This window comes from Herpailurus yagouaroundi, unplaced genomic scaffold (assembly GCF_014898765.1).
Source record: "Herpailurus yagouaroundi ecotype Mexico unplaced genomic scaffold, PumYag 189, whole genome shotgun sequence".
In the NCBI taxonomy this organism is placed as follows: domain Eukaryota; kingdom Metazoa; phylum Chordata; class Mammalia; order Carnivora; family Felidae; genus Herpailurus; species Herpailurus yagouaroundi.
Genome location: NW_024412420.1, coordinates 16140417 through 16147979, shown reverse-complemented (window position 1 = coordinate 16147979; position 7563 = coordinate 16140417). Strand labels below are relative to the sequence as shown.

At 40.1% G+C, this 7563-nt stretch overlaps 1 long non-coding RNA gene across 1 annotated transcript; it reads left to right on the top strand.

Annotated features, from left to right (window-relative positions):
- The first annotated feature begins 5409 nt into the window (after nucleotides 1-5409).
- LOC121045022 (uncharacterized) lies at nucleotides 5410-7239 on the top strand. The gene is made up of 2 exons (XR_005797570.1): nucleotides 5410-5786; nucleotides 6014-7239. It is a non-coding gene; the product is annotated as an uncharacterized LOC121045022 (long non-coding RNA).
- Nucleotides 7240-7563: the final 324 nt, after the last annotated feature.

Below are 7563 nucleotides of genomic sequence, written 5' to 3'. Positions count from 1 at the left end.
CCGCCGCCATCGCTCCGCGGGCCGGGAGGCGGCCTCGGTGACTGCGCGCCGGGGGCGGGGGGCTCAGGGGGCGAGGGCGCTGGGGGCGCGCGAGGGGCGTCGTGCCGCGGCGGTGGCGGGCCGAGGGTGTGGAGTGTGGGGACCGTGCGGGCGCGTGTGTCGGGGTGGGCGTGTGAAGGGCCCCGGCGCCGACCCCCGCCAGCGGAGGGGGCTGCTGTGGGCCACCTCACACCTCCGGGTTGCAGTGCCAAGTAGCCGCTGGCGTCCCCTTGCTTTTTCTCCTTTTTCGAAAGAAGGATCTGCGACTCCCGGGGGTGGGATGAGCTCGGGGGGTGCCCGGTGGGGTGGGAGGTGTTCGCCTAGCCTCGAGGAACAGTGCCTTATAAGGAGTCAAGACAACAAATACGAGTGTTTCCATACGGCTCTGGGGTGCGGGATCCCACATCAGGACCCGCCAAGGCCCGGGCTGGTGCGTGTGGCGGTGGGATGTGGCGTGCCCTTTTTTTTTTTTTTTTTTTTTTTTTTTTGCTAGCCAGGGCTAAAGAGTAAAAAAGTGCGCCTGGTGTCGGGGTAGATATGGAGAGTCGGAAGGGGAGTCGTGGTGTCACAAAAGCTGGTCTGAGGCTGAAAGAATCTGGCAAGATGGTCACGCTGATCAAAGAGGAAAGAACTTGTGTGGAGCAAGAGGCGTTTGCAAACACTTGTAGCCAGCAGTGATGGAAAAGGCGAGGAAGAAAAACAAGTGTCAGCTTTTAGGAAGATGAGATTAGTGAAAACCACAAGAATGTTAAAGGCAAAAAGAGATAGCGATCCTCTCTTTCCCGGAGAACCATGCCCAGTTCTTTTTCTTCTTGTCCCCCATGCTCCTGTCAGACCTTTATATCAAACAGATAGTACTGAAAGTGGGTCATGGAATGTTAAGAGCTGGAAGGGACCCTGGCAATGATGGCGCTCTCTTTTATTGTACAAATGAGGAAACTGAGGCCCCTGGTGGATGGAGAAGGTGATCTGCTCGGTTCACGCAGCCGTTCAGTCGTCCTGGGACTGAAATGTCGGTCTGAGGACTCTTAGATCAGTGCTCTGCCCCAAACCCTGTGGAGTAGTGGATTTTTGCCTAAATACAGTTCCATTAATTGTCTCTGGAATGTCCTTGGGAAATGCCCCTTGAAAGGGCCGTGTGTCACCAAATTATTAAACTGAGCTTTATGTCATTTTCTCAGTCTTCAAATGATGTTTCTCATCCACTGATATCTTAGGTTTCCAAAGTGGTTGGATAGCTGCCTGGGCCATAATAAGCTTTCAGCTGTTGTGTATATTACCTCAAATAATTCTGTTATTGTTCGATGAAGATAATATAATTTTGCCTCTTTCTTCAACATTCTTCTGTTATGGTTCATTTGTTTATATTATATTGTTTATATTTAATGGCTGTTAGAAAACAATGCATTTTATTTTGTGTACCTTTCACATTTTTCTAATTTTATGTCGGAACACCGTGAACATTGGATCAGTTCTGATCATTTCACATGGTGGAATCCTATTGACTGACTTTATATCAAGGCTTTGGGTTTTTTATTTGTTTTGGTACCAATTTCCATCTCATGGAAGATTACAGTTGTTAGAATTGATAGTATAAATGGGAGAAGGGGCTGCCAATTTTAAGAAAAATTTACCATGAGACAATTTGTGATGTCTGTCACGTTCAATTAAAACACCACTGGGGCGCCTGGGTGGCGCAGTCGGTTGAGCGTCCGACTTCAGCCAGGTCACGATCTCGCGGTCCGTGAGTTCGAGCCCCGCGTCAGGCTCTGGGCTGATGGCTCAGAGCCTGGAGCCTGTTTCCGATTCTGTGTCTCCCTCTCTCTCTGCCCCTCCCCCATTCATGCTCTGTCTCTCTCTGTCCCAAAAATAAATAAACGTGGAAAAAAAAATTAAAAAAAAAAAACAAAAAACAAAAAAACACCACCACACCTTTGGTCAGGTAAGCGTTATCTAGTAGATTGCTTGTGTTCCGTAGCCTTAGGAAGATGAAAATTTCAAGCACCTGGTTGAGATACAGGGAAGGAATGGAGAGATCTTTTTTCAAAAAAGCAAAACCTCAGAAGCAAAAAAAAAAAAAGTTGATTTCTATCACTAGCAGTTTGGTTATTGCATAACTTGGAGCTGAACTACATAAAATCTTTGCTGTATATCCAACTCAATAAATTATCCCACCTTCTCCCTAGTCCTGGCCTTTTCAGCATTCATGTTTTTGCCAACAGGATATTAATATGGATTGTATTAAGAAATTTAAGGTGGATGTATTTCTTCAATGGGTACTCCGTGATATATGTGATAGAAGGTGGGGGGGGGGGGAAGTGCTATCATTGTTTGAAGTGTTACAACATAGAGGCACCTGGGTGGCGCAGTCGGTTGAGTGTCCGACTTCAACCAGGTCACGATCTCGCGGTCCGTGAGTTCAAGCCCCGCGTCGGGCTCTGGGCTGATGGCTCAGAGCCTGGAGCCTGTTTCTGATTCTGTGTCTCCCTCTCTCTCTGCCCCTCCCCCGTTCATGCTCTGTCTCTCTCTGTCCCAAAAATAAATAAACGTTGAAGTGTTACAACATAAATATTTTGGTCAGCACTTCCTATTGTGCCCCAACTTCTCATTTCATCTTCATTTGCTTGCTCTCAATTGATTTTTTAAAATGTTCTTTACATATACAAAAACCACATCAAGACTAGCAAAGGGTGTCATTATTGCTCTTTTGGTACTTATGTCAAGTTTTTCAAGTCATGTTAGTGTTGGTTTTCAAGTTATTTGTGATTTGTGTTAGGTTTATATTTCTGAACGTGCGTGTGGTGGTTCATTTGGCTTGTTTTTATGTAGGTAGGTGATAGAAGCAGTCTTGTAAAAGGAATATGTTATAAATAGGTAAATAGCACATGCAAGATTAGATTGCAGGTTGAAGGTAGAATCAAAGGAATCTTACTACTGCCCTGTAAACATGTATGTATCTCATAAAAGTATTCACAGATCTCTGGATGTGCTACCTGCCAAGTGAGACATTTTTTCCCCTTCTATTAGAGTGTAGTAGATTACCGCATTATTCCTACAAAAAAAAGGAAGCAAAAAACTTCCAGTTTTTATTAACTTGTTTTGAGTATTTGAAACTCATTCTTTTAACAAGTTAATTTGACAGTTCCAGGTTACTGAGTTCATAATAAAGTGGCAGAATACTTTGACTCCGGAACTTAATAAAAATTATCTTGAAAAGTTAGCTCTCAAGTGTCACTGTCCCCAAGTTTGTGTAGTGGTTAAAGGAAAAAAAAATTCTTTAAGTCTTGGCTTTGTTAATAGAAATGTTCTAAAATCAGAAGTATTTTTTCCCCTGCAATGTTGGAAACACAACAGTTTTATGCTTATTTCTGGGAATAAGAAAGTCAAATTTAACAATCTAGTTTCCATTGATCAGACAGTTTTCTGTACGTTTAAGTCATGAGTATCACAGTGGTAAAAACTTTTTTAAAAAATTATATTCATTTTTAATAATTCTGTCTTTATTTTAAGTAGAATATTGACATCGGATGTTTTCTTCTTATGATGATCCTGTTACTGAAACACTTAAGCCAGTTTGGAGAAGACTTTATGTATGTAAATCTATGCTATTTTTACTGATCAAAGAGAGGAGTACTTTACAGGAGTTAGATTTTTAGGTGGTTAAATACCCTCACTTTTGGTGTTTTCAGGGTTTTAGATGACGTTTATTACTTTTGTTAGTTTTGGTCACACCCATGACTTCCTTGGAAGGTATCTTTGAGGTTTGGTTTCCTTTTTTTTTTTTTTTTTAATGGTAATATTGGGGTGGGGGTGCTTCCTGTTTGTATTTTCAAAATTAGGTCCACATATTGACTTTCTTGTAGTGTCACATTTTTATTTTAAACATATAAAGCATCAGATGCCATGTGGTTATCTTTGTCCATTGTACTGCTTTATGACTCCCTTACCGAACTCAGACTAAATACCCAGTTGGGAAGGCAGGACATTCCTGAATCTTTTCCCAACTGAAGGGCTCTTACTACAACAAAGGTGCAATGAACAGAAAAATGGGGCTGTAGCTATCCATTTCCTTCCAGGTACCTACATAATGTATAGTACTAAGAGTTGAAATGTGTTCTGTGGAGTCTTAAAGGTCAGAGTTTTAAAGAGGGGTTGCCTTGGGCTTATGTAATATAGAACCCGCCTATTAACTAGTGACTATAGCAGTTTTTCTGACCAACTTAAGTCGTACAGAATGTCATGGAGAATTTAAATAAGAATTAGGACAAATTTAGGGTATGGTAATAGAACTTAGGAGAAATCACCCTCAGCCATAAAACTCTTCCTTGACCCTCCCAGATAATTTTTACACAGTATGTCACCTTTAATATAAATGTTGGAATACAAGTTATGTGGAGCCTTGAGAAGTACATCCTTGAAAGAAGTACATATAGTATTGTTCCAGTGATTAAAGCAAGTGGCCTTTTCCTGACCCTCAACTAACTTTATTCTAAGAAGTATAAATGACTAAATAGACTCCTAATTAAATTGGGATTCAAACATGTTTGCAGTTTAGGGACAGTTTATCTCTCCTAAATTTTATTTTGGATCACATTACTGAAGGCAGTACTGCATTAGCATGTTGCACAGTTATGCATAGTGCACTTTGTAGTCGAGTTTAATACAGAGTGTCTTGACCTCCCACTCCTCCCCCCCCCCCCCATATTCAGTAAAGGAGAGTAATAATTTGTCACACACTGGATATTTTCTTCCCTGGATTTATTTGTAACAATTACATCTATTTCCCATGTATTATAATACTTTTAAGATGAAAAATACATATATTGATTCATAACATTTATCTTTTGGAAGCTAGCTTGCAAGATCTATTCCAACACTCACCCTCCATTTATTCTTCCATTGCTTTTGGCACTCTAACTCTTTTTTTTTTTTAAATGTTTTACAGATTTCTGTTATGAAGAGAAATATCTCCACATTCTATGCACTGCTAGTTTTTTGAGGTGCTTGTGCTGACTCATTTTTTAAATTCTACTAAGATATAGAGTATGGTTTGAGAGCAGTAATGAGATTCTCAGAAAATATGAAAACTTTCCTTTCTGACTAGTTAGAGAAATGTTGGGGAAGACAAGGGGAAATACATCAATGAGCCAATCAATTATTGTTATTTGTTGGGATTAATTTGATGACTAATATTTTCTTTTTTTTTCTTCTTTTTATGTTTTATTTATTTTTGAGAGAGAGGCAGAAAGAGAGAGAAGCAGAGAGAGAGAGAGAGAGAGGTAGAGAGAGAGAGAGAGAGAGAGAGAGAGGCAGAGAGAGAGGGAGACACAAATTCCAAAGCAGACTCTAAGCTCTGAGCTCTCAGCACAGAGCCCCCCACACAGGGCTCGAACTCATGAACCGTGGGATCATGACCTGAGCCAAAGTCGGATATTTAACCAACTGAGCCACCCAGGCGCTCCGATGACTAATATTTTCAATGCCCATCAGGCTAGTAAAGTGAATTTGGCTTTACCCTGCAATGGTGTAGGACAAACCCAAGTATTTTCTAATACTGCTTGTTTTCCCCTTGTAGGGGATTTTTTTCTGCATATGGGAGATCAAGCCAGAGTTACTAATAACAGCCACATCCATGGTTTGTATTAAAAACAACTATTTACCACTGTGGGCTATAGCTCGACCTACCATGGGCTCATCTGGGAAGATGTACTAGTTATCTATATAATAATTATGCCCTCTTTCAAAAAGTGATCAGAGGGGCGCCTGGGTGGCGCAGTCGGTTAAGCGTCCGACTTCAGCCAGGTCACGATCTCGCGGTCCGGGAGTTCGAGCCCCGCGTCAGGCTCTGGGCTGATGGCTCAGAGCCTGGAGCCTGTTTCCGATTCTGTGTCTCCCTCTCTCTCTGCCCCTCCCCCCGTTCATGCTCTGTCTCTCTCTGTCCCAAAAATAAATAAAAACGTTGGAAAAAAAAAAGTGATCAGAAAATTAGTTAAAAAGTACTTCAAATTAGGTCTAAAACTTAAAAGTAGAAAGATAATAAAAATGATACCTGACATTGTCCATTTACAGTGTGCCAAGCAGAGACTATTATAAGCTCTTGCCATGTTTTAACTCATGATCTTCAGAGGGAGGGTATTATTTTCAGATGAAAGATGAAGAAGTGGCAACAGAGAAGTTGAGTAACTTGTCCAAGGTCACATTGCTAGTAATAATGGCAGAGCTGGATCCAGACCCAGACCAAGCTGATTCCAGAGACTGTGTTCCTGACCACTGCACTGCAAAAGGACATTTGGTTTCTTTGAGACTTCTGTTTCTTTATTTGTGTTCGCAAATGGACTCTTGTTTGTTTTTAATAGAAAAAAAATTATATGTATTTAGAAATTTTTAAAGTTTATGAAGGTAATTGTAAGTATTTTTCCAACTAATGTATATAATCCTAGTGGAAATTATGTAAAAACAGAGAAGGTCTTAATTCTAACTATAAATTTCCTTTGTTGTTCTTCCACTAACATTACCATATACATCATGGGAGAAGAGCTGTAAGCTATCTCCTTGGCCTCTCATTACAAACAAAAGGATCATTTATGCCAGTTTAGCATGTAACATGTGTTTGTTGACTGAAAATGCAAGTATCCAGCTCATTTTACTTACAACTTTATTTTGAAGGGGTTTGCAGCCCTCTTCCTGTTTTATTGAAGCTTTTTAGAGTTACTAATTGTGATTTCTGAGATAGAAGGACTAAAGAGTTTTAATTTGGGAAGTTAATTTTTAAGGCAACCAAAGCAATTATTCTGTGTTTTAGAGCTATGCAAAGGCCATTGGAAACTAGTCTCAGAAATGTATGCTATTTTATATGTGATGGTCTCAGCATTTTTCCTTGGAGGTAGATTGTAAAGTTAAATTTTGGGGCCAAAATTTATTACCCTAAAGTGTGCTGATTTGAATTTGAGAGGTCAAGTCAGGGAGGAGAAAAACTTCAATTCCCTGAGCAGAGAGTATAAACTTATTCAAATAAACAGAGGATGTTGTCTTCCAGGATTGTCAAACTGTCACCTTTGACCAGGGTTGAATTTTCTTTGAATGTTGACAGAAGTTACAATGTCAGTGGAAAAAGCTTAATGTGAAGTATCTATAACTCAGAATTTCCTTATGTTTGTGTCAGTGAGATCCTACAATTAAAGCAGTTTTTTTTTTTCTCTATGTCTGGTGAGTTTTTAAAAACCTTCAGTGGGGTTTTCCAGCCTTTAGGTGAGAGTAAATTAGAAAGTTTGTGAAAAAACTATTTTGTGTTGTCTAAAATTCAGAGCCTGTAACCTGTGCAGATCGTTATGTTTTTATGAAGAATGGGACTTAAAAATTCAACCTGGGGAAAATGTTTTAAATAAGCTACATTCACAAATGTCATTGTACCATTTATAAATAGAAACTGTTGAGCCCTTAATCTGTTAAAGTACTAAAAATTAGAATTTATCAGGTTTGTAATACAGCATTCTATAATACAGTCATTTGTAGTTTGAACTAGGT